The 26,575-nt window shown below is 38.7% G+C and overlaps 1 protein-coding gene and 1 non-coding gene across 2 annotated transcripts in view; both read left to right on the forward strand.

Moving 5' to 3' along the window:
* The window catches only part of KCND2 (potassium voltage-gated channel subfamily D member 2), a 533,766-nt gene that overhangs the window by 419,800 nt on the left and 87,391 nt on the right, over window positions 1–26,575 (forward strand). The window lies entirely within an intron of this gene.
* Window positions 24,544–24,648, forward strand: LOC132211574 (U6 spliceosomal RNA). Its single transcript, XR_009447486.1, has one exon. It is a non-coding gene; the product is annotated as a U6 spliceosomal RNA (small nuclear RNA).

A 26,575-nucleotide genomic window follows, 5' to 3' on the forward strand; every position in this document is an offset into this window, starting at 1 on the left:
CATTTAAATAAAACTGGAGAGATCACTACTGAACTGTACAATTAAGGTGGTAAATTTTATGTTTCTTTTTTAACCACACTATTAAAAACAAAACAAATGGAGGTTTGGAAGAGAGAAAAGGGGGAGGGAAAATTTGCTCCTTTGGTGTGAATAATGATCTACATCCTAGTTACAAAATGCCTAAAACATACACAGTATCATTTGCCTACAATATAGATTATCTATCTATGTCTGTGTATATTTAATCTAATTCATCTAACTATATAGAGCAATTCTTGATGGCATTTACTCAAAACACAAACTTTCCTGGTTTTCCATTTGTTTAAAAATTATATTTAGTTCATGCTCTTGCGGAGGTATTTTAACAAAAAGGGATAACTCCTAATATTCTATCAACTCTTACAAATTACCTATAAATCTATTAAGTATTAAATGTAGATCAATACTAGAAGGTATTTCTTTCCATGGCTGGTCTGGCTCTCCTGGCAATCAATTGAGGTATACTAATCAATACAAATTTTATTAGTATTCTAAGCCAAGCAAAATTGAGAAGATGAACATGCAGAAAACATGTAAGGATATATTCTGGAGGCAAATGTGTATTCGTGATTTTTAGATTATACACATCATTGTCTCTTCACATTACTGTGGACTAGGTATTTTACCAAATGAACCAAGGAAAACTATTTTTTTTTCCATAATTTGTCACTGTAAAGCAAATGTCTGAATCTGAAATGGTAGAAATGAATCTTTCATGAAATGTTTAAATACACAGAGCATACTGAGATTAAGCATTTAGAATTCACATCCAAGTGTATCTCTAATGTGTTTTAATAAGGTCATGAATAATGAAGTAATTTTATACAATGTGTAAAAGCTGCGAAGTGTAGCGTTCAAGTGATATTTATCTATGAGGTGTATCCATTTTATGGCTCTCTTTTCATAAATTTCATTTCCACTTGTGGAGTCGTGTCATAGGCAGACTAATTAATATGACTTATCCTGTGGTTAAGCTTGAATCTTTTTCACTTTTCTTTTATCCTTTCACTTTATGCAAAATTATGATTCCCCATAACACCTCATTTATCTCTCCCATTCACCCTAGGGAGTCCCTGGTGCAGAACAACTAGGAGGTATATGTAGGAGAACAACAATCTGGCAGCCTCATCATAAAGCCTGATATGTTAGCTATTTCCCTTTCCAAGGGACCTATCCAGCCGAGACTGTACGAGGCCTCTGGGCCACACATGCAAAGGCAGCAAACTCACATCCCAAGAAAACTTTTTTGCCAAAACAGACAGTGGGAAATAGCTCTTTAACGGAGCTTGCACAGGAGGGGAATTTCATTTTCTGGGAGTTTGTCACGTCGGAGAAATAGCCATGTGACAAGAGTAGATATTTTTACTGGACCAGATATGCATCAAAATGGAATTTGCTCCGGGTGCCTAAAATTCTGAGCTAGATGGAAGAAAGAGAAAAGAAATAAATATCCCACCATTCGGAGGGGAAGGGGGCAAAGAAAGGTAATTCAGACTTGAGAGACTTCACAGTTTTCCTCTGGCCTTGCATGTCTCATCTATGCAAAGGTATGTAGATGGCCTGTCTTTGGGCTATACTTCTAGGATGGGTGGATCCAGCTAACACTTATCATGTAAGAGAGCTGACAGGACCAGCGCCCTCTTTAAAACTCTGCTAATCTTGACTCTGAGTCACAACTACTGCTATAGATGACACAACCATGCGGGCCCCTTGATCAGAATTCTTGATCCAACAAGCATGGCAATAAAATCAAAGACACCACCTGCAAAGGAGTATTTGTGCATAAAATGATGCGGCATTTAAGTTAAGTATATACAGTGGTGGGAAATAACTGGCCAGTGCATGGTTGTCTCATACATTTAAGTTGCAAATTGCGAAACTTTTCCTTGATTAAGATGTTGTACAGTTGATTGCAGACCATAAGGAGAAAATGGTAAGTAAATTTGCAACTGTTCTTATATGTCAGTCCAGTGAGTCATTTATATTTAAACAGAAAACTAATTTCCACAAGGCAGAGTTAGCAAGGATTACTTTTGAATTTTCTAGTTGCTTCAGAGATCAGTGGGAAATATTATCACACACATGCGCATACACACACACACACACACACACACACACACACACACACACACACACACACCAGAGACTGTAGGTTTCATCTGGGTGCGATATTATGGGGAGTCATGTGGATATGTTACAAGGAACATAACTTATTATAGATATATATCCCCCTACCACAACACATACATATGGCAGATTGGTACCTTTAATTCTGATATTGAGATTCTACTATTTTTTTTTAATCTTGTTCATTAGTGTGCAAGACAAAAGCAAGTTTTAATTCTCATCAGTTCTGTCTTTCTTCTAATTAAAAGCAGTGACACGGCCGTTCTTGCTCAGTGGTTGAGCATTGACCCATGAACAAAGAGGTTATCATATATTGATTCCCCATCAGGGCACATGCCTGGGTTTGGGGCTTGATCCCCAGTAAGGGGTGTGCAGGAGGCAGCTGATTAATGTTTCTCATCAAGGTTTATATCTATCTTTCTTCTTTCATCTCTCTCTAAAATCAATAAAAACATATATCTTTTAAAAAGCAGCGACCACTGTACAGTCTTCTGACTAAAATGTATACATTCTTTCTTTTTTAATTTTCAAAAAAGAAACAATGACCAGTCATCTGGAGAAAGCTTTTTAATCAAGAAAAATGCCCATTCCTAAAATAGAGCAAAAGTAAATTTGAAAAGGAATCTTTAATTAAGAATGGGTCATTTCTTTTCCCTATATATCATGACCTCTTATTCTTCCCAGTTGGTTGGATTTTACATTAAGTTTGTTAAGCCCTGATTTGTTATAAAACATAAACCATGCCATTATTATTGATTAGGATAAGACTGCCAGCATGGCCTTGAAAAACCATTATATGCCAACATGCAAACACAGATTATTAGAGTATGAACTGATGCTTGCTTGCATAGAAATGTATTAAAAATATTAGCATAGTCATTAAAGATTTTTAGGAAAAATATGTTGTATTGTGATAAGTTCCATAGTTTCAGTCAAGGAATACAGTGCTCTCAGATTTGATTTAATAATGTGTTTGTAAAATATGCATCTGTACACATATAGCTTTTTTCCTCCCAGAATTAAAAAGAAACAATCAATAGAATTTGTCCTAGAAACTGGAAGGAGTAAGTGGAGTCTTAAGTGTCACTGTCTTTAAATCCTATTTAAATGGGAAACTTTCTCAAATTATATTTGGGTGAGGCTTTTTAACTTTAATATCCTATCTACACTAATAAAAGACATATGCTAATTGACCATACCTTCACTACGCCCAAGCCATGCCCACCAGCCAATCAGAGCGACTATATGCAAATTAACCCAACCAAGATGGCAGCCGGCAGCCACAGAGCTGGAGCAAGCAGGAGTCTTGGTTGTCCCGGTGATGGAGGAAGCCAGCTTCCCGCCTGCCCTCACCGGCTGTGGCCTCCGTAAAAGGCAACAAAGTTTCAATTATAGAAGCGAAACAAATCCCAGATACCTGCTTCCAGCCAGCTTCCACTGGGAACCTGGGTGGCTGGGGGCTGTGGCCAGCCTGCAAATAGCCATCAGCCCCTCACCCAGGATGGCCACACCCTCATGGGGTGAGGGTCCCTGCTGGGGGGCTTGGCCAGCCTGCAATCATCCATCAGCCCCTCACCCAGCCTGGCCAGACACCCTAGTGGGGACCCCCACTCTGAAGGGGCTGTGGCCAGCCTGCAAACAGCCATCAGCCACTCACCCAGGCTGGCCAGGAACCCCAGCAGGACCCCCCTCCCTGAAGAGGGTGTGGCCAGCCTGAAAATGTCCTTCAGCCCCTCACCCAGGCTGGCCAGGCACCCCAGCAGGACCCCCACCCTGAACGGGTGTGGCCAGTCTGAAAATGGCCCTTAGCCCCGCACCCAGGCTGGCTAAGCACCCCAGCGGGACCCCCACCCTGATACGGGACCCCCTTCAGGGCAAACCAGCCAGCGCACACCCATGCACCAGGCCTCTATCCTATATAATAAAAGGGTAATATGCAAATTGACCCTAATAGCAGAGTGACTGGGAATGACTGGTCACTATGACGCACACAGACAACCAGGGGGCAGACGCTCAATGCAGGAGCTGCCCCCTGGTGGTCAGTGCGCTCTCACATGGGAGGAGCTCTGCTCAGCCACAAGCCAGGCTGATGGCTGCCAGTACAGCGGTGGTGGTGGGAGCCTCTCCCGCCTCCTCAGCAGCGCTAAGGATGTCTGACTGCAGCTAGGCCTGCTCCCCATTGGCAAGTGGACATCCCCCGGTGGGTTCCCAGGATACCAGAGGGATGTCTGACTGCCAGCTTAGGCCCAATCCCCTGGGTAGCAGGCCTAATCCAGCAGGTGTGATCCCCCAAGGGGTCCCAGACTGCGAGAGGGCACAGGCCAGACTGAAGGACCCTCCAGAGTACACAAATTTTTGTGCACCAAGCCTCTAGTATAATATAAAAGCCTAATATGCAAATTGAATGACCGCCAGGGGGCAGACACTCAACCCAGGAGCTGTCACCAGCTCACAGGTCCCAGGTCAGCCAAGGCGGGTGCCAGCGGCCCCCTCCCCCAGATCACCTCACCGGTAGCCCCACAGATCGGCCCTGATTGCCGGCCAGGCCTAGGGACCTTACTCATGTACAAATTTCATGCACCGGGCCTCTAGTACTTTACAAAGGCAAGTGGACTAAAAATGCCTGAACCTAGTAATGACCTTTTGTGGGGAGGTGGGGATGGGAACAAGAGGATTGACTCTCCTAATGCTCAAAATGGGTCCCTGCATTGCTCCTAGAAGTTGAAACAAAAAACTTGTCTAAAAATTTGCAGTCAAGACACATTTTAATTATTATATTTTTTAGACACAAAATATTCTAAGGTGCTGTCAGTAATGATACTCATGGGCATAAGTTCCTGAGGCTTAGAGTGAGGAACACAAATCAATAAAAGAAGAAAGGAGGATAGCAGGTCTACGAGATCCACCCCAGCCTTTGGTGATGGCACTTCAATTTCCTACACTGGGCGATACCTGAGACAATGAACTAATATGATGAGGAATCTCTTAATGATGACCTATTATGACTGGACTTGAAGCTTTACCCATCATCCTGACAGTGCCTGTGGAGTGTTGTTCATTCTTGTCTTACCACACGGCATTTGGTAAGAGATAGAGAATTGGTAGATACTCCATATATGTTTTTTGTAAACACTAATTGAATAAGCATTATAGTCTTCTACTAAATACCTCCAGGAATTTAGAATAGTGTCACTTTTAGTCAGTAACAGTCTTGTTATTAAAACGCAAAAATTGAACTGGACCATGTGATGTTCCTCTGGCAGGATGATTCCTGGGTCCTTGTCTGGTGGAGTCGAAGAATGAAACCACAGACAAAAGGTGCTTTAGCAAAAGATGGAAACTTATTGAGAAACAAGCACAGACTCCCACGAGGGGAGGGGAAGAGAGTCATACTAAGTCCCTTTTTTTCTATAGTTAATTAAGGCTGCAGTTCTTTGTGCTCTGACATCCCCTCCGATTGGTCACTATCCCCTCTGATTTAGTCACTATAGCAACTTCAGAGCTCAAACCTCACGTGAGGTTCTCTTCTTCTCCCTTATTGTTTTTCTATTCCTTCTGGGATTTCCTCTTCCCTCTCTGAATGAGGGGCTTCCTTCCCTTTATTCTGTAAATGTATACCTACTGCAGTTCCCAGCTCCCCTATTCTATAAAAATGTACCTTCTGCTGTTCCCAGTTCCCTTATTCTATGAACATGTATCTTCTGCAACTCTGTAGCCCTGTGTTTTTTCCATGGACCCCTGAATGACTAAAATTTCCTAGAACCTGCCTATTTTACCCCTAAAAACTCCTTTCATTGTCACAATTATTTTGATATCAGGAAATTCTGTATAACTATTCCATATCTATATCCCAGCATATTGCACAAATAAGCAATGCTTCAATGATTTGATTATATTTCTTTCCTTACAACACAATTCTATGCAATGGCTTTTTCTATTGCTTGCCCCTGTCATAGCCATGCTTTACAAAGGTAAATAAATAAAATGTATTATATTTATCACATCTGAGGAGAGACAAACTGAGCTTACATATCAAATAAAAATATTTCCTCTTAATTTATTTTGTTCCTAAATACAGATGAAATTATACTTCAAATTCTTTTAAACTTTCTTACTCCAAATAACAGTCATCTAACTAATATGCGCCAAATCACGCGCTAAAGAAAAAGAACCTACATAGACTTAAAACTGGAGGGTAAGAATACAATAAAGATCTGGCCAGGATCATAATTTCTGACACCTATGCATTTCCTCCTATGGACTCCTGGGGCTTTTAACTTGCAGTGGCTGCCAGCACATTGACTGACTCCTCTAAATGCTGGCCTTTTAACAGATGGCCAACCTTTGTTTGTTTATAAGGTGACTAACCAGGTTTATAACTAGGACTATATTAGTGATAATCAGGAATTTTTGAAGCTCTCTGCCATCTGGGTCTGACCTCAGCCTATGAAAGAGCAGGCCCCTCTAGACTGCTATCTGACGTGCAATATGATTTGGAAGGATGTGTCGAAAGCAATTTAATTTTTTCCTCTTCTGATTCCATGGAGCACCTTCAAAGTTCTTGTTTAAGAGAAATAATCACGTGTTACTTTTCTTACTAATTAACCTACTTTCTTTCAACTTTAGTTAACAAAAAGGAGAGGTTACAAATGAGATTAGTTTATAATCAAATTCACCAATCAAAAATACAAAGAGCCAAATGACTGTGATTTTTCATAAAGTGATTTCATGCCACCCCTATTTGATTGATCTTTAAGTTTTTTATTTCATGAAATAATGGGACAGCTTCACAAATGACAACCTCATGACAGTCTTCCAACTCTATGATGATTTTACTTATCTATGATAAATAAAACTTTAAGAAAAACTCAAATATTTTTAAACTTCTAGTTTTTAAGTTTACTAAATTTTTAAATTACAAGAGCAACACAGCTGGCTATAAGAATAAAAATGCAATGCATAAAGAAAAATAATAATTTATCCAAACCATTCTCTAATTTCCTCTCCCCAGTTAACCAATACTAACCTGTCTGTATTTACTAGTATATTTTCTCACTTTTCTCTCTGCTCATAAAAAATGTGTTTACATACATATGTATGGTTATAAATATATGTTTATCTCTCTGTAACATGACATGTGTTTCTTGGCACTACATTGTGCATAAAATTCCAAACTAATGTGGCCATGAAAGAGGTTGTTGTGAAAACACAAACTTTGCAACATGTCATGACCTTCAGATGCAGTTTCTTCCCGATCTTTCAAAAGTCAGCAATTCGTTTCCTCCCCATTATCTACCATGAAAGCTTCCAGAGCACTTTACAGCATTTGTGTTCACTGATCCAATTACAGTTCGAGAGTATTTGCAGGGAGAATGGAAGTGTAGGCATGGGAGTTAAAGTCTCCATGACCTTTGCTGACCTAGAGTGGTTTCAATACTAAACTTCTTTCCAACATTAGCACCTTCGTGCAAGCATACACATGCACACGTGTACACGTGCCTGCACACACACTTTGGTTCCTAGGTAGAGAATTTTAGGCAATTTCTATTGTCTGCATTAGTGTTGTAGGGTTTGTCTGTTTGGTTGGTTAGATTGTTTTTTGTTGTTGCTTTTCTCTTTTTTTTTTCTTTTTTTGGTTGGTTGGTTGATTTTTCAACCTTCTTACCATAGAAAAGAGGGAAAATGAAACAAAGTTATAAATAAGCTTCAAGAAATGCATATTTAGCATCAACACTTAAAAGCTAAAAATCATCTAATTAACACCAGCCGAGAATAGAGCCACCTATATTTTAAGATACTAAGTTTCTTGCCATTACAAGTTTTTAAGTAAAAGTTCAATCACCATGAGCCAAGGATACTTATGTTGGTAAGAAAACCCGTAGTTTACATCTAGCTCTAAAGCTTTGATTTCAAGTTTTATCTGTGACTTTCCCGTTGCCTTGGCTATCATACTAGTGATGCAGTGATTATTCTAAGCCAGGCAACTTTGTAGGAGAGATATTTGGAGGTACGGAAACTCTGCTATAACTCTCAAACCAAATAGTAGCAGCATATTTACCAATTCAGCATCTTAGAGTCACAGTCCTCATCCTAGGTAGAGAATTTTAGGCAATTTCTATTGTCTGCTTTAGTGTTGTAGGGTTGTTCTGTTTGGTTAGTTAGATTGTTTTTTGTTGTTGCTTTTTTTGGTTGGTTAGTTGGTTGATTTTTCAACCTTCTTACCATAGAAAAGAGGGAAAATGAAACAAAGTTATAAATAAGCTTCAAGAAATGCATATTTAGCATAATGCTGAAAAGGTGATAATTATCTAGTAATAATTTAATGATTATATGAAAATATAGAAGGATATCTATTGTCAGAGATGTTGTATATCATATTTAATTACATTCTGTTCTGGATTGTTATTGTTTCTATTTTACAAATCCATGAAGTCATGTTTTAATTAGACAGATTTTAAAACCCAGAGACCCAAAATGCTAATAATCTTTCCAGAAAAGTTGAATTTTGTGTGGATTGTAGTGACACTCCAGCTCATAAACCTAATTATATTTTGCCATTCAGGTTATAGTGCAAACAAGTGGATATTTCAGTGGGTAATGAAGTTGAAGGAAATAACTTTTGTGTATCATCCCAATAAAACAAACTATTGCACAATTGCTAAAATAATCTGATTTTATGGGTTGGTTGGTTGACAAATTGATAATTATTTCTGTCTTTCTGTTGTTCTAAATTTTAAAAACAGATATGGAAGTTGAATGCTTCTCTCAATTTGTTTTACATGTACAACCTTACCTGAGATATCAATGCCCCTTTCATTATCTTAAATTGGGTTAATACCTCATTAACTCAATTTAAGTTTTATTTTTAACAAGTTGCCTGTCTGTATAGCAAACAAACAGATTCAAGTCCTTTCTTTTCTTCCAAATATAGTCAACAGTTTTTATTCCTGCAGGGCATGGAGGGAAGGTGCACTTGGCAATAAAACCAGCATAAAATTAGTTAAGGAGGAAAGAAGGGGAATTGGGAGGTTTTTCATGCTGCTTTTACTAATCTAAAAGAAATCACTTGGAGTCATTTACTTTCCATTCTCTTTACGATAATTGACTCACACAACCCATCTCTTTTTCTTCAAATAGTTTGCAATGATCAAACTAGATTGAATCTTTCTCTGGTTGTGTCTTTTATTTTACAACCACAATTATTCAAATAACAAATGGAAAAGTCATCCATAAGCATGTACACCCAGTCAAGTATAAATCTGCAATTGTTCCATTAGTATTTACAGATAGTATTTCATATATGGTCCATACTTTCGCACATAACTGAATACACTGAATATTAAGTTCTTGATTAAGCAAATAAAATTTTGTATTAGTTAGAGAGTGACACTGGAGGGGAGGACAACATTATTAAGAAACTATTGTTAAGTATAACAATATACTCAGAACATTTTTTTCAAATTTCTCAGAAATTTGAAAAAAAATTATTTTAAGAGGTCTAATAGGTTTGCCAATTATTCACATCTGTCCAGTCCAGTATTATATCATGAAATATTTTTTAATATTGGATCAATCTGGGAAATTGTTAGACATAATTTTAAGTATGCCAGTTTGGGGGGACAATTCATATATTTAAAAAAGGAAAAACATTGTGATCCATGACACTGAAAATCAGGAATGAACAGAAAGACCAAAATCAGATCAGCAAGGAAAAAAAGTAAATTCTTACCACATAGGATTAAAACATGTAGTTGGGCACTTTGAAATACCTACTATGTGTCAGGTACTCACCTAATTTCTAAAAATACGAAGATAAAACACGCGGTTATTTTAATATACAGTCTAGTATATGCGGGAACAGTACAGCTCTGATAAAACAGGGCCGCAGCATGTGAAGGACACCTCAGGTCACCCTTAGGAGCTTCACATTGGAGTTTTACCTCCCTATTCGCGCAAGGATAAAGTAGCATGTAGTCAAGTGAAAATGTCCCGATGTCCTTGTTCATGTCCGATAATGAGATAGGTGGACGCTCTTGCAGGAACAGCCCAAAGGCTTACCACCTGGACCCAAACCAAAGTTTGCTGGCAAAGTCGGCATAGTTAGCCCAACTCCTCACCACTAGGTCCCTTCACGCCATTCAAAACCAAACTCCCTCAAAAGACAATGCCTCAGCCAGTCTCTTTCTACTTAGCACTTATTTGTACGTCTCTAGGTAATTCAAGGGGGAAAAACCAATACTTAGGGCATTGACAGTAAAGAAATGTTAGATCCAAGTGCATTCAATAGGTCTCAATTTTTAATTCATTTTTTTTAGCTTCACAGGGGGAGAGACAAAGAACAACTGAAGAAAAAATGGGAGGAGAGGGAAGAAGAGACAAAGAAACAGAGAAAGAGAAAGAGGGCTAGTAGGTCCTGCAAAAGACTCCATGAGGAGAAAATCTATTACAAGCTGGCTTCATTCAACAAACCTATGACTGAGGCATAGAGTAGCAGACTAATTTTAAGCTCCATCCCTTTTTCCTCTAGGATAAGACTCTGACTGTAGCAAGAAACATAGGCCTTGATTTTTCATTTTAAATTTGATAAGAAAAACTTAGTATGCCTGCTAGCTAGAGCAATGTGGTCCATTTACAAAAATTCTTAACCTTGGGGGATATCTAAGATTCTAGTGAGATTCCAGGAAAGCACGTGTGCACATACCTATGAAGTCTTTTGCCTGCAGCTTTACAGTGGTCTCAGGATCCAGGCAGCCATGCTTGGATCCAGGCTCAGGGTAACATGTTCTCTCTTAGTTGCATTTCCAGTTAATTAACGAACTGAGAAAGAAGAAAACCATGAACTCTGAACTCTATGTATATAAAAATCTAAGAAGCAGCATACTGGGTCAGATTAATGCATGCGAGTAATAAAAAGCCAATAAACACCGCGCTGGGTCAGGTTAACGGGCCCCCGGCCCCATATGCAGTTTCTAAGAGTGGTCTCTAAGAAAAATAGGAGAACATAAGAAATATCTAATGACCCTTAGCCGGTTTGGACCAGTGGATAGAGCATCAGCCTGTAGACTCAAGGGTCCCAGGTTCGATTCTGGTCAGGGGCATGTACCTTGGTTGTGGGCACATCCCCAGTAGGGACTGTGCAGGAGGCAGCTGATCGATGTTTCTCTCTCATCGATGTTTCTAACTTTCTATCCCTCTCCCTTCCTCTCTTTAAAATGAAATATATTTTTTAAAAAAGAAATACCTAATGATTCTCAGTTTATCTAAAAACATTAGAGTTCTTCAACTAACTATATCTGACCTTCTTTTAGTAATCCAACTTCTATCTATATTCAGCAGACATGAATATGCCCAAACTTGCCTTATTATTGCACTTCAGAAAAAAGGAAAAGAAATAAAAGGGGGACAAAGAGACAGCTGGGCCAGGCATGTCACGCCACTTTGACCTTAGCTGCTGTCCTTCACAGACACACAAATCCTTTTCTTGGGTGTGAGAAGGTAAAGATGAAACGCAATGCCAAAGTAAACTTACTGCATGACAGCCCCAAAGAGAACCAGAAAGAAAATGCCTTTAAATATCTCAGTAACTAAAACGTTTATGACTATGCCTGACTGACCCGGAGGAAGAATAGGGGCATTGGAATGTGTCTCACATCCTCAAAATAAAATCAAAATTCACTGAGGAACTCTCAAATAATGGCTTACGAGAGTAAAAACTGTGTTAAGAATAAATTTTTTATGGGACCGAGTTGTGCATTTAACCAGTGTGCCTATGTTCTCAAAATGAATGGATTTTCTTCCTTGAAAATGTTCACACATCAATGGTAACATAAAATCCAGTAATTATCTTCTATCTTCTATCTTTCTAACACTGTGTGATGCAGTAACTCTTCTATGCCCAGACGTAAGGCACCTGGGAATTCCACAATATCAGCACACATTTCACACAGGTCATGTTCTGAGAATATCTATTTTGCCCCCAATGAAAAGCATCTGTAGCGGGCAGGGGAGGAAGGTCTGCCTGAAAGCCAAGAGTTGTTACAATCATAGACTTTAAAAATAATTACCCCTGCATTAAAAATGACCCAAAAAATGAATACATTATAATAGTCCTTTTAGAAAGCGTTTCTGATATTTTAAATGTTTAACATAAAACAATCAAGGTGTCTGGTTGGGATGAAGAGTACAATTCCATTGTATCAGTTTCAGGATATTAGTTCAAGTCTAACAAAATTTTAATAGCAATATGTTTGATGGCATTAACTTACTGCTGAATGAATAGTGCTCTCCGGGATTTGATAGTATACGGCTCAAGAAAAGATTATTAAGAAGACATACAATGTACTTTTATAAAAGATATTTGCAGGAAAGCATTAGATGATACAGAAAATCAATAATGCCCTAGTGCCAATTTCAGCAACATTAAAATTACAGTGCTCATTGATATTTATGATGATAGAGCTAGCAAATCATTTCCTTTTTATCTTTCAGTACATTGGCATCTTCCTTTGTTATCCAGGGCCAGTTGTAAAATGTGATCAGTTCCTTTTCAAAGTGTTTTATAGATGATCTCCTTTCTAAACAGTTCTCAGAGAAGACCTTTAGCAGTGCATTCTTCCTAGTTCAGCGTATAAAAGGATTAGTAAACTTCTTTCCTTTTAGGGATGCCATAATAATTATAAAATATTAAGACTTTCAAAATAGATCTTAGCAGAACCAAGTAAATAGGATTTGATAAACAGAGTTACTCATCTTTCTTTATTTCCTAGAAGAAATTAAGAATGATGGACTAGCCTCATTATCTCACATGTGTAAAACTGACGTCCAAATCATAACAAATTGCCCAAGAGTGGAATTCTATAGAAGTCACGAATTACAAATAAATCTCTTGAATTTCATTAATGTCTTTCTCCAATATCACCCAAACTATCATGCAAACAGAAATATAAAGCTTACAATTACTTGGCTTCTGAAGTAACCCTATGAATTTTTCTAATGTGCTAACATATTATCACCAATGGTTTTAGATAAATTCATGGAACTAGAAGAGAATATAATGGATATGGTGATATATTGTTTCCACCATTTGCTGACTTAGTACTCTGGCTACAAGAAAAACAAAAGCTATTTGACTATTCATCTCCCTTACTGGGCTTCTCCATGGGTAAGGAGAGGCTCTCTAGTTGTAGAATAAATAGCAACTGCAGAGGACACATCCTTTCACTGGTGGCTCCCGTGAATTGTGAAGTCTGGGGCACTGAGAAGTAACTGGGAAAACATTTCACATATTATCCCGTGCCGAAGCTCCCGTGGATTTTCCTTTTCCCCAGTAGCCAGCCCAGTATGCACACACACGTGCAATAGCATCAAATATGACAAAAGGTGAAGGTGAAAGTTTCCATCCGCTCCTAATGGAATCTGTTTCAAAAGATGAGTCTACTGTCCATGAACATAGATACTCTAATCATCTTCAAGGATTTCTGTGGGGTCACAGTCCTCTTGAGCTTAGAAAATCACGAGTAATAATGTGTTTGACCTAAAATAATTTCCAAGTTCTTGTTCCATCCAGACCAGTGCATTATTTTTCAGACTCATATAGGCCTCCTTGGACTTAATTTTTCAAGTCAATCCTGAGAGATGGGTATAATGTTTACATCCTCTCAGGGTGATCCCATCTATTCTTAGGCTGCAATTACGCCCTATGGTCATTAAGTCCCAAATCAATCTGCAGATCAGACCTACTATGCGCTGAATTATGCCCCACCCCCAAAATTCATATGCTGAAGCCCTCACCCCTTCCCCTGAGAATGTAACATATTTAAGAGATAGGTATCACCTTTAAAGATGTGATTAAGTTAAAACACTTGCTCAAGCTTAATCCAATCAGGTGTTCTTATAAGAAGAGGGAATTTGGACAAAATGAAGAGCTACTAGGAGCATGCATGCACCGAAGACACAGAAGCAGCTGGCCATTGGCAAGCTAAGGAAAAAGACCCCAGGAGAAACCAAATCTGTCAACACTTTGACCTGGGACTCCTAGCCTCCAGAACAATAAGAAACAAATTTGTATTCAGTCATCCAGTCTGTTACTTTGTTAGGGCAGCCCTAGCAAACTAATGAAAGATCCTTATCTTCAGCTCCAGACCCTAAATATAACAGCATCCTAGTTATCTCAAACTGCATGTTTCATAACTTCCTTAAACCTAATATGTTGAAAATTTAATTAACTTTATTTTACTCAAAATTTGCTTCTCCTCTTTTCATTCACATACTGATAATAAGCATATACATCTAAGCAGTGTCTAACCAGAAATCTGGGAATTGTCACTGTTGCATTTAATTTTTTCAACCACTATTTCTGTTTGGTTACCAAACAATGTTAAATCTACAGATTGAAAACCTATCCTCCTTCTTCATATAATTATATCTCTCTTAAATGCTTCATCAACCTACTCACTCATCTCCTGTCTTGTCCCCTGCCCTAATCAATCCTTTGCATTGTCATCAGAATGAGCTTAGAAAAATGCAAATCCTATTATGTCATTTATTTGCTATAAATCTTTCAATAGTTTATCACAGTCTAAAAAAAATAAAAGCAAGTTCTCATCGTGGCATCAAATGCCCTCCATGACCTTCAGACCACATCCCACACCATCTACCTTACACAGTAGTTTTGAATGTTTATATTCATTTTCCTCCATACATTCGAGCAATCTTCCCTTCTTTACCTGCCTACCTTTAATTTATCTCTCAAAAGTCAACACAGATAACACAATAAAGAGCCTTACTTAACTGACCTGCCACAGGCCAGCCTCATATAGGTGCCCCTCTAATGAAATCCAAAGGCGTTTTTTGTATATTAGTATATTTTATGCATGTTATTAGCATAATAGATCTTTACCAGTGAACCTAAGGTACTAGATTTAAGTCTTTGAAAACTTTTTACTTGCAACCGAGGCTCTCATGTGAGTTCAATCAATGTAAGTGAATGGAAGAATAAATTAAGGGATGAAGGTATGAGTGCAGGTTTAGACATGTTAAATTTTCTTAAGAATTTCCTGAGGGAAAGCCATTAGTAGAGCCAGTTATATTCTATATGTTTGAGAATTTTCTTAGATAAAAAATGTTCAGATAAACAATCTGATCCCTCAAGTTGTTACATTTTTCTACTCCTATTAAAAAATGCAACCACATCCTAAATGTTTATTGGCATATCTTTCCTAGTTCAGTAGTTTCATAAACTCTAGCTTCATGGCCAACCACCATGTGCCCACAAGGCCCAAGGCCCTCAAATTTAATATTACTTCACTTTTCTTATATTCCACTAGGGGTATCTATGTGAGGGGAAAGTTCTTCTTTTCTCAGGAAAGTAACATACTATAGCATACCTTGATAGTAAAATGGATTTACAATAAATAATGCCTTCAATGTATGTCTTAAATGTAAAAATAAATAATGCCTTTTTAGGTTATAGAGTTACCTGTAGTATCTTCTCTCTCTGACTTAACACCACAGTTATTTTACCATCCTTGATTAGAAGTTTAAAATAAAACTTTCTCTACCTGTAACTTTTTTTGAAACCTAACCTTGTCCCCTATCTCTTTTCTTACGAGTCTTTCATCAAATCACAGCCTTTTCACTTATCTTTATTTAGAATCAGTACAAATTGTTTAACTTTGTTCAGATAACTGAAACTTGCTAACCCCTTGGGTCTTTTAACTTTTGATTCATTATTGATTTTCAATTATTTCTCTGTGGTGGATGCATGCTTATGTGCTCATAAATCTGAGTTCCTGGGAAATGTATACGCATGGATTGTAGAGACTTCCCATCTGCCACACACCTATTTCCATTTCAGTCAGATGTCAGGAGTGAGAACTACCTCAAAGATTATTCTGTTCTCTCATACCACTTTGCTTATTCCTCAACGATCTCATGTATCAGCTATAATAATAAAAGCGTAATATGCTAATTAGACCTGACAGCCGAACAACCTTCCAGACATCCTTACGGATGACCTTCCGGAAAAAGCGGGGGCTGCGAGGGCTGAGCCCCTTGCACGAATTTCGTGCATCAGGCCTCTAGTAGTACTATAATGAGCTACATTTTTGTTGTTTCTTGACTGGTTTGTAAGTTACCTAAGTGTAGCATCCACTTATCCCCTTTTCTATTTTCAGCACTAAAACCATGTAACATTTAGAGATGCTTTAAAATGGTGCTGTATTGAATTGGTTTTGCCAGTGGCTTTTGTATTGGCAACATTAAAGGATTTTCTTTGATTTTTTTTTTCATAGAGTCTTGTTTTTAAATGATTTCCTTTCTTTTTTGCAATTAAATGGAATTTTATCATTAACTGAAAACACATTTTGGATGTATTTCATTTTGCTTAATTGCAGTTTAGGCATCACTAGTCCCACTGTGCTCAGTTTTGCATCATTGATTTAACTACACCAACTTTAGTTTCTAGACGTCTTTAAATTATATGGATTGTTTGTCTTTCTGGTTATAGAGTTACCTGTAGTATTTTCTCTCTTTGGCTTAACACCATAGTTACTCATTTTAGAATATAGGAATTCTACATTGGTTACAAAAATCATATTTCTTTAATAGTGCATTGAATATTATTATCTGACTCATTTGAAGATAGACGCACTCCAAGAAATCAAGGATGACTTAAGAAGTGAGCAAAAATCCTGATCAATGATTTACATTTCTCTTGGGAAATACTGTACAAATATTTGCCATGGTAACCAGTCTGAATTTTCTGGTTTTCTTACAATGTTTTCTTCCCTAGTCTGTAGCTATTTCAAAACAGATGACTAAAATGCTTACAAATCCAACAATTTGATGATGCAGGATAGAAAGGAGAAAGGAGAAGTTTGGGTGGCACAGTCTACGTAAGAACTAAGAATGGTATTCTTTGAAAGAGCTACCTGAAGGGATCAAATATGTTGGTTGTGGAAGGACAGAAACCTCAGGTCACACAATCATAATTAGTGAAGTTGGGTCTTGATGAAATAAACATTATGTTAATCCAATGGGCAATCACTATGGAAAAATCAAGCAAGTTCATGATCATGAGAATCTGAAAGCTGCTATTCTTTGCTTATCTCAGAGACCCTGGCAGTGATCATGCTGCCAGGATTTAAGGGCAGCAGCTGACTGGAGCAGGCTTTGGAAGTGAATGAAGACAGAAATCACAGGTATAGGGCCTTATAATTGTTGTTGTTGTTGTTTTAAATCAATATTTAGTGGCAATAGAGACAGTGCTACAAAGAGGACATCTGTAAATAAATGGAAATATTTACATGACTGGCATAATAAGGTCTGTGCGTAGCCAGTCACCTGAGAATGAATCAGTTCCAAGAACGAGTAAGTCAAGAAACGGATCCTATCCAGGAAAGAATGAGGTGTGACAGGCCACTCTTTAAAACTTTTAGGGCAGTTGGTATATAATATTATAATAGTTATATTAGCTTCAGGTGTACAATATAGTAACTTGACATTTTCTATCCAGCTAGTCTTTGTGGCAAAGGACAGAGGTTGGTGTGCAGTCAGGTTTGTATGACCATCTATCCTTGGTGGGGAGAACTTGTGAAATATCCAATACTGATCTAAATGATACTTTAAGTAGCAGGAATGTGAATATCCAGAAGATAGAATATAGGAACCCCAGCTCCCAGAGACATCAGAAGCATAAATTAAATGAGGTCTGTCAGGTTTTAGACGTCATCTCCAGTGATTATATATGATGTTAGCACTACTTTCGTTTTTTGCTTTCAAAATGATAAGATACTCTAAACACTAGCTTCTATAGGGGAAAAAATGTAATATGAATGAGTTCTTTAATTAATAAGTTGGTTAATGTAGGCTTGTGTTTTAAAAGGATATTCAAGCTTATTTCTAGGTCAGTAAGAATATGTATATCGGTGTTTTTTTAGGGTTAATAAATTGATGAGTAGTCCATATAGTTTAATCAATGTTCTATCTATATATTTATTAGAAATAGAGAATCATTACCAATATAAAAATGACTTTGGGATTTATTTTAAAAAGGGAAATAGAATCATTAATTTGTGAGCCATTTTTGTTGAATTGTCAGTGCAATAGATGGCTTTAATGAATTGTAACCAAGGCTGATCCTTCCCTTCATTTATTGAAAATAAGCCTTATCTGAACAGAACACATGCCCTGTGGTATTAGCATGGGTTACATTTAAACTTCATTATGATTCTTGAATATTAACTATAATACAGCTAGGGGAACCTGACCTTAGCAAGAACATCACTTACATTTATAATAGCAGCTAAAGAAGTACAGTGCATTTCCAAACCCCTGTTGCATTTCATGGCACAGGACTTAGTACTACAAAGATATGCATATGTTTTTATTCCCTAGAACTTTTATACCATATATATAATATCACATATGTGTTTGTATATATGTAAATAAACATATAAATGTATGTATATCTTTTATATTTTAGTTCTCTATATATACATATAGTCCCTCCTTACAAGGGCATATCCAATATAATAAAGACATAATATGCAAATTGACCAGCATGCCCTCCCACAAGATGGCCACCCCATGTGGTCACAAGATGGCCACCACAAGATGGCCTGCAGGGGGGGGCAGTTGGGGGTGACAAGGCAGACAGTGCAGGGCAGTTTGGGTGATCAGGCCAGCAGGGGAAGGCATTTGGGGGCAACCAGGCTGGCAGGGGAGGGCAGTTGGGGGCCTCCAGGCTGGCAGCGGAGGGCACTTTGGGGGGGACCAGGACTACAGGGAAGGGCAGTTGGGGCAACCAGGTCAGTAGGGAAGGGCAGTTGGGGGCGATCGGGCTGGCAGAGGAACAGTTAGGCATCAATCAGGCTGGCAGGGGAGTGGTTAGGGGGTGATCAGGCTGGCAGGCAGGCAAGCAGTTGGGAGCCAGCAGTCCCGGATTGTGAGAGGGATGTCCGACTGCCGGTTTAGCGGGATCCGGCCTAAACCAGTAGTCAGACATCCCCTGAGGGGTTCCAGATTGGAAAGGGTGAAGGTTGGGCTTAGGGTCATCCCCCCCACCAGTACACAAATTTTGTGCACCAGGCCTCTAGTTAAGAATATAAAATCCAGTGTTTTGGTGTGTGTGTATATGTCTGTATGTGTGTATGTATGTGTGTGTTATGTGTGCTTGCTTTACTTCAAAACATAAAACTTTGGAAACTTGACCCAGTTGAGTTTAGAGTTACACTTGTTAGGTAGTAATACTTTCTGAAAATTTTCTATTGCTGTGAAGCATTAAGCCCTCCAAAGTACTAAATGTGGTGGGAAATATACACAGACAACATGATTAGGCAGTTACAGATCTTACATAAACAGTAGCATTTCCATATTTGTATATTTTCATCCTGTATATATTATTCCATCTGGTAGCCTACCCTGAGGCTTATTTTATCACCCTACTTGTCCCATAAAGTATCTTGAGATTTCTTATTGAAAGAAACAATGAAAATGCTAATTAGTTATATTTTTCATCATAATCTTTTTTTGATACTAAAGGATCCCTCTCCCTTTTCTGTTCCTGTACTGTGCTCCACTTCCAATGAGTCTCATTGCCCCGAAGCTATCATTTTTAGACTTCTAATATTGTTTTCTGCTCACAGGGCTTAATAACTACTTTTTAATGGATTCTGTTTACCTTAGAGGCAGGCATTTTGAAGAATTCAGCTTATATTTGGTCAGGATTAAAAACTTCTATGTGGCTTTGGGGGCTTTTTCCTTAGAAAATTAAAATTGTTTAATCTTTTGACTGAAAGAGGAACTGAAATGATTTCTTTTTCAAATTAGACACTTGAGATTTTAAAGGAATCACAAAAGAAGACAATCTTGCATGTATTTAAATTTGTAGACAGAATATTTAATGTACATAATTATTTTAATTCTGTTTATTATTTTTTACCTGCTTTAAGAAAATAGCTATCTAACCAAGCCCTATAGGTCAATGGGGGAGAAGGGGGACATATGTAATACTTTCAAAAATAAAGATTTAAAAAAGAAAGAAAAAAGAAAGAATAACCATGGAGTTCAAGATGTACAAACCTTTTGAAAGCTTCTTTTTTAAACTTAAAATTATCTCCATTTCTCTCCTCCCTTTAGCCAAGAAAAGCCCATCTAAATAACAATTCAAACAATGCTAAGTTCAATACCCTGAAAGAGGTTTTATTTATTCTCTAGGGACCCAGTGCACTAATTCGCGCACGTTGAAAGAAACTGTGGGCCGTGAGGCTGCATTGGGCACAGGGGCAGATCTCTGCCCATCTTCCATGCTCCTCTTGTCACGGCCTCTGGTCCCCTTTCTGCCAGCAGCCCCACTCCCACCACCACCACTCCCCAATCACTTTGTGCCGTCAGTGGGTGCAAGCCGGTCCATTGCTGTCAGCAAATGCGAGAGGTGGCTGCTGGCCCCAATTGCCCCTCAGGACCAGAGGGAGTTGGAGAAGCCCTGAGTGATCGGGGCCGGCGCCAGGCACTAGCAGTGGGTGCAAGAGGGGCTGGCACTGGCAGTGGGTGTGTGCGCCAGGTGGTACCACCGTGCATGGGAGCAAAGAATTTTCAGTAACCACCAGAGGCTCACCCCAATGACAGCAACCAGTGCCCCACCTTTGTCTGGCGCCCCCACTCACCTGCTCCACCATCCCACTGCAGCCAATGCCCGCAATGTTCTGCACTCTACTGCCTGCTGCTGACACCCACCATGTTCTTCTCACGCCCCCTTGTGGTCAGCGCATAGCGACTGGTTGTTCAGTTGTTCCGCCATTCGGTCTATTTACATGTTAGGGTTTTATATAGAGAGATTTGCTCACTTAAACATGTGTTGCTCTTATGCCTCTAGTACAGTGGCTCTCAACACTCCTAATGCCATAACCCTTTAATACAGTTCCTCATGTTGTGGTGACCCCCAACCATAAAATTATTTTTGTTGCTATTTCATAACTGTAATTTTGCTACTGTTATGAATCATAATGTAAATATCTGATATGCAGGATGTATTTTCATTGTTACAAATTGAACATAATTAAAGCATAGTGATTAATCACAAAAACAATATATAATTATATATGTGTTTTCCGATGGTCTTAGGCGAGCCTTGTGAAAGGGTCATTTGACCCCCAAAGGGGTTTCGACCCACAGGTTGAGAACTGCTGCTCTAGTATATATGTAGATTACCTGGTCACACAGAGTCATCCTAAGTAATAAAAGCCTAATATGCTAAGTATCTGGTCATCCGGTGACTGGCCCACTGTTCAACCAATCAAAGTGTAATATGCTAATGATATGCTAAGGCTGCCCAACTGCTCCCAATGGCTTGCACTGACCACCAGGGCGCAGTCAACCAGTCAACAAGTCGCTATGACATACACTGACCTCCAGGGGCAGATGCTCTAACTGGTAGATTAGCTTGCTGCTGGGGTCTGGCCTATCTGGACTGAGCAAGATGGGCTGGACACACCTTGGAGTCCTCTCATGGTCCCTCCCCAGCTGGCTGGTCCCAATTGAGACTGGGTGAGAAGGGGCCAGTCTCAATTGGACACGCCCTGGAGCCCTCCTATGGCCCCTCCCTAATCCAGTCATGCACTGGTGGGGTCCCTCAGCCTGGCCTGCACCCTCTCACAATCAGGGACCCCTCAGGGGATGTTAGAGAGCTAATTTCATCCCGATCCCACAGGCCACTCCCCTTGGGAGGGCACCAGATGCAGGGCTCTCAGCTGGTGAGCACTGCTATGGTGGCACAAGCCTCTCCCGATTGGGACTGATTGGGCGCAAGCCTGCATAAGGCGCAGTGGGGCTGGGATGAGCGGGAGCGGCAGGTAGGAGCTGCAAGGTTTCAGCCCAATCCCCACAGGCCACCCTGAGGAACCTCACCCATGCACAAATTCATGCACTGGGCCTCTAGTTTCCTCATAATAAGGATACTGGTAGAGCAAGATAGAGGAAGACATCTGAGATGTTTTAAATTTGGCTAAATATAGATAAGAGAATTTAAAAAGAAAGATGCATTTCGTTTTAGATATGATTCATTTATGTGTGAATGAATATTTATCTCCTACAGAAGAATTTAAAGGGCAGTCACTAAATGAGAAACAATATTCAGAGAACAACAGTCATCATCTACAACAAACTTCCATAATCCAAAAAAGGAGGCAAACGGGAAAAGCACTGTGCCAGGGGATTGAGATACAAAGAAGAAAAATGTATCATCACTACCTTCTTATTACATATGTGACCGGCAAGACAAGGTTAATACAAAGGAGGATTCTCTTCATTTTCTTTCCATCTTCTGAATTCCCTTGCACTTTATCATATAGCTTTTCTACATTTACCACCACCTGCCTTGTTTTAGTTATTACTACATACTTATATCTCTTAAGCCCATGAAAGCAACAACTTGAGTCTGCTTCATTCAGGTATAATACCAGGCAGCATGCCCCACGGCAGAGGGCCATAACAAATACTTAATGAATGAATAAAACAAGTTACAAGGTGAAATCACACATATTGCCACAGACATGGGATCATTGATCAGTTGTCATATTACAGAGGCTTCTCTGGCCAACCAGTCCATTTAGTCTTCCAGCCCACCACCTCTCTAACCACTTGTTTTGCTTCATTTGCAAAGCCTTTATTGCTGCCTTTTATTATATTAAATATGAATTTTGTAAGCTCTTCGGGAGAAGGGAATTTGTTTTATCCACTGCTGTGACAACCCCTTTATTTTAGAGCGCTACCTTAAACAAAGAAGTAGTCAAATTTAGTTGTTGAATAAAGAAATAAGGTTGAAAGGAACAGTGATGGACTTAATTTGAGATAAAAATGGGTTCATGGCAAATTATTCAGATTACGATACCCAAACACTAGATCTTAAAAAGCAGGCCCCCTCCAGTCTTAGGCCCCTGACGGATATGTTCACATGGTACTGCCAGTTGGTGTATCTGTTGGACTAACAATAATGCCATGCTGGTTAGTGTCTTAACATAAAATCCCATAGTTCACATCCAAAGACCAAGATTAACCTCACATGTTGAACAACCTATTTATAAGCAGTTTTCCAAAGGAGACATATCAAAGCGGCATTTAGATGGGGTGCATGACCCCAAACAGTTGAGATCCTATAAGACTATGCATTTCTGAGTACTGAGCTGAAATTAAGAGTTCCAAGGCCTCTACAGCTACTAAGTAATTGAGGAGCCTATGGTTTCTGTGTGTCAGTTTCCTTCTCCCTGGATGGAGCTGTAAGGGGTGTAGAAGAGACAGACTTGGATTATAAAATCCCACCCAGCTATAATGCTTCCAGATTCTACTATAGACAGTGGAAAAGGGTTTGACTCAGAGGAAAGGGGAAGATGAGGGGAAGGAGCAAGATCATCATGTTCTAACTAAACATTCACTCTGTACACACAACTTGGTTCCATCGTGTAATGGTTAGCACTCTGGACTCTGTACACACAACTATTCACCTGCACCGACATCTGTTGACATTTCCGTTAGGAATGTTCACAGTGCGTCAGCAACAAGCAATTTCTATACCCACCTCTATAAAATGAAGGAGTAAGCATTTTAACTTTAGTATAAAGTTACTAAATATCTTTCTACTCAATTTTTATCAAACTGTCATATGTACATAACTGTGATTTGGGCTTCATATTTTCTCTCTATCCTTTGGTCATAACTATTCACATTTTCATTATTGAGTATCAATAAGCCTGTTTGTCAGCAACATTTCTAAGGGAAAAAAAACAGGTAGAGTATATCAATGCTGGTTTTATATCAGATATTAAGGATTGTATTTAATACCCTACATGGAAATATCCCTTGCTGAATGTCCATATGAAAGGTTTTATTTATCCCATAATAACATAATTAGGCTAACTAAGGAACTAATACTAACTTAGAGATAATTTAATGAAACTCCAAAAAGGCATAGTAAATTTTAAGTAGATAATAATGCAATAGAAATGATACTATTTAAAAGAAAATGATAAAATCCTACATGACATACTAAATATAAATTAATTATAGTTTATTGACTCATTTTCACAAATATAATCTCTAACTCTGCTAGGACATGTTATAACTAAAGTAATCCATTTCCTTGATGCAATAGTAACCTTCCTTCATTCTTCTTTTTTAAAGTCAAGAAACACAAACATAATTTCACAAGTTTCTGTATGTTTTCTCTAAATGAAGTTTGTTTTCATTATGTCAATTATTTTCCTCAAAGGTATGTGGAGTAATAAATGAAAATATAAACAAGCATAATAGTGATAATACATCTGTTGCAGCACACAATAAATTATATTATGAGGACATTCAAAAATTAAAAATTAGCAATCTTATGCTCGCTTCAGCAGTTCATATACTAAAATTAGACCAATAAAGAGGAGATTAGTTTGGCCCCTGAGTGAGGATGACATGCAAATATGTGAAGTGTTTCATATTTTTAAAGAAAAATTAAATGAAATGGAAGCAATCAAAATAGATGCAAATTTTAAAATAATGGTTATAAGGATGCTCAAGGACCTTAAAGGAAGAATGGATGACCTCAGTGAGAACTTAAACAAAGGGATAGCAAGCACTAAAGATAACATGAAAACCATAGAAAAGAATGAGTCAAGCACGGCTAGTGTGGCTCAGCAGTTGAGCATCAACCTTCGACCCATGCACCAAGAGGTTACTGGTTGGATTCCCAGTCAAGCCGCATGCCCCGGTTGTGAACTCAGTCCCCAAGAGTGGTTGTGCAGGAGGCAGCCAATCAATGTGTCTCATCGATATTTCTAGCTCTTCCTCTCCCTTCCTGTCTCTCTCTCTAAAAAAAAAAAATCCATAAAACATTTGTTTTAAAAAAGAATGAATCAAATATTCTATAGAATAAAAGCCTAATACGCTAAGTGTCCAGTCAACCAGACAGCCATTGAAACAATCAAAGTGGAATATGCTAATGATATGCTAATGTCGCTCAACAATTTGCTATGACATGTACTGACCACCAGGGGGCAGATGCTCCAACCAGTAGATTAGCTTGCTGCTGGGGTCCAGCCGATCAGGACTGAGCGAGATGGACTGGACACACCCTGGAGCCCTCCCGGCCAACCTCCCATGTCTCTCCCCAGCCCTGATCATACACCAGTGGGGTCCCTCGGCCTGGCCTGCACCCTTTCACAATCCTGGAACCCGTGGGGGATGTTGGAGAGCTGTTTTTGGCCTGTTCCAGCAGGCCAGACCAAAAGACCCCACTGGTGCACAAATTCCTGCACCAGGCCTCTAGTAAAGAATATAATATCTGAAATAAAGAGTAGACTAGAAGGAATCAACAGCAGGTTAGATGAAACAGAGGATCAAAGCAGAAAATTAGAGTACCAGATAACAGTAAACACCTAAGCAGAGCATCAAAAAGAGAAAGAGAGAGAGAGAGAGAGAATTAACAGAAATGAGGAAGCCCTGGCTGAGGGGCTCATATGGCTGGAGCATGTTCCATGCACCAAAAGGTTTTAGGTTCAATTCTCAGTCAGCGCACATACCTTGGTTGGAGGTTTGAGTCCCAGTCAGGGTGCATCTGGGAGGAAACCATATACTTGGGTGAGAATTTTAAAAATTAAAATTAAAAATAAGAAAAAGAGTAAAGTCTAAGAAACCTCTGGGACAACATCTACATTATAGTGGAACCAGTGGGAAAAGAGGGTGAGCAAAAGATAGAGAAACTATTTGAAGAAATAATGGCTGAAAACTTCCCTAACCTGGTGGGGAAAAAAGTCACCCAAGTTCAGGAACTTCAGAGTCCCAAATAAGATGAACCCAAAGAAAACAACAAGACACATCATAATAAAAATGGCAAAGGCTAAAGACAAAGAGAGAATCTTAAAGGCAGCAAGAAACAGACAGACAGTTAGTTACCTACAAGGGAGTTCCAATAAGGCTATCAGTGGGTTTCTCAACAGAAACACTTCAGGCCAGAAGAAATTGGCATGAAGTATTCAAAGAGATGAAATGCCAACACTACAACTAAGACTACTCTACCCAGCAAGGATATTTAAAATTGAAAGCAAAATAAAGAGCCTCCCAGATTAAAAAAAAAAAAATTAAAGGCTAAAAGATTTCATTACCACCAAACTACTATTGCAAGAGAGCACATTGCGGACCAGTAGTTTTATTGCTAGCTTTACCCAGTGGCCAGATAAGTTTCTATTGAACGAGTACAAAAATCATTTTACATAAATGTTAAAGGCATACTTTAAAATTAAATACTCATTGCATTTTGAAGTTATTTATTACATGTTCTTATAAGCTAATATCTTTTTAAAGTATGATACTTTGTAAAACACTGTGTAATATGAAGCGAGAATTCTCATGATCCATCCTCAATGTGTTAAAA

This window comes from Myotis daubentonii, chromosome 10 (assembly GCF_963259705.1).
Source record: "Myotis daubentonii chromosome 10, mMyoDau2.1, whole genome shotgun sequence".
NCBI classification, from domain to species: Eukaryota; Metazoa; Chordata; class Mammalia; order Chiroptera; family Vespertilionidae; genus Myotis; species Myotis daubentonii.